Source organism: Odocoileus virginianus, chromosome 10 (assembly GCF_023699985.2).
Source record: "Odocoileus virginianus isolate 20LAN1187 ecotype Illinois chromosome 10, Ovbor_1.2, whole genome shotgun sequence".
NCBI classification, from domain to species: Eukaryota; Metazoa; Chordata; class Mammalia; order Artiodactyla; family Cervidae; genus Odocoileus; species Odocoileus virginianus.
Window position 1 is genome coordinate 23,430,308 of NC_069683.1, and position 914 is coordinate 23,431,221.

At 43.0% G+C, this 914-nt stretch overlaps 1 non-coding gene across 1 annotated transcript; it reads left to right on the forward strand.

The window, feature by feature from the left end:
• Positions 1-334: 334 nt before the first annotated feature.
• LOC139037282 (U6 spliceosomal RNA) lies at positions 335-441 on the forward strand. The gene has a single exon (XR_011490104.1). It is a non-coding gene; the product is annotated as a U6 spliceosomal RNA (small nuclear RNA).
• The last annotated feature ends 473 nt before the right edge of the window (positions 442-914 follow it).

Sequence of the window (914 nt, forward strand, 5' to 3'; positions counted from 1 at the left end):
ACCTCAGGGGCAAGGTCACAAAGACTTCCTCAGATATTACATCAGATGATGGAAGAGGGCACAGGCAAGCTGAGAACAGCTGTTGGGTAGACAGCTACTAGTGTCTGTGGCTGAGGCAGTTGGGTTGTTCCTTTGGTTTGCCGCTTTCATAGAGGCAAAGCCACATCATTTGAAAGTCATTTTAGGAGATACGATCTGCCTTCATGAGATCATGGGTATTGCTGCTGTCCTAGTTCCCGGGAAAGCAATTCCATTTGAAAATTTTGCGGTGACTCTCCAAAGAATATTTCCTAAGTTACATGTGAAAGTAAGTCATTAGAAAATGCAACTTGCTGTGCTCGCTTCGGCAGCACATATACTAAAATTGGAACGATACAGAGAAGATTAGCATGGCCCCTGCGCAAGGATGACACGCAAATTCGTGAAGCGTTCCATATTTTTTATAACCTTATATGCAAAAAAAGAAAAAGAGACTCAGATGTATAGAACAGACTTGTGGACTCTGTGGGAGAAGGCGAGGGCGGGATGTTCAAGAGAACAGCATTGAAACATGTATATCTAGGGTGAAACAGATCACCAGCCCAGGTTGGATGCATGAGACAAGTGCTCAGGCCTGGTGCACTGGGAAGACCCAGAGGGATGGGGTGGAGAGGGAGGTGGGAGGGGGGACCGGGATGGGGAATACATGTAAATCCATGGCTAATTCATTTCAATGTATGACAAAAACCACTGCAATGTTGTAAAGTAATTAGCCTCCAACAAATAAAAATAAATGGAAGAGAAAAAAAAAAAGAAAATGCAACTTGCTTTTATTTTTGTTTAACCTGTAGTTCTTCAAACCTCACCCTCTGGGCTAGTAGCCCACAAAGATGTCATAACACTTACTAAAATTCATAAAGACTTGGACATATCTG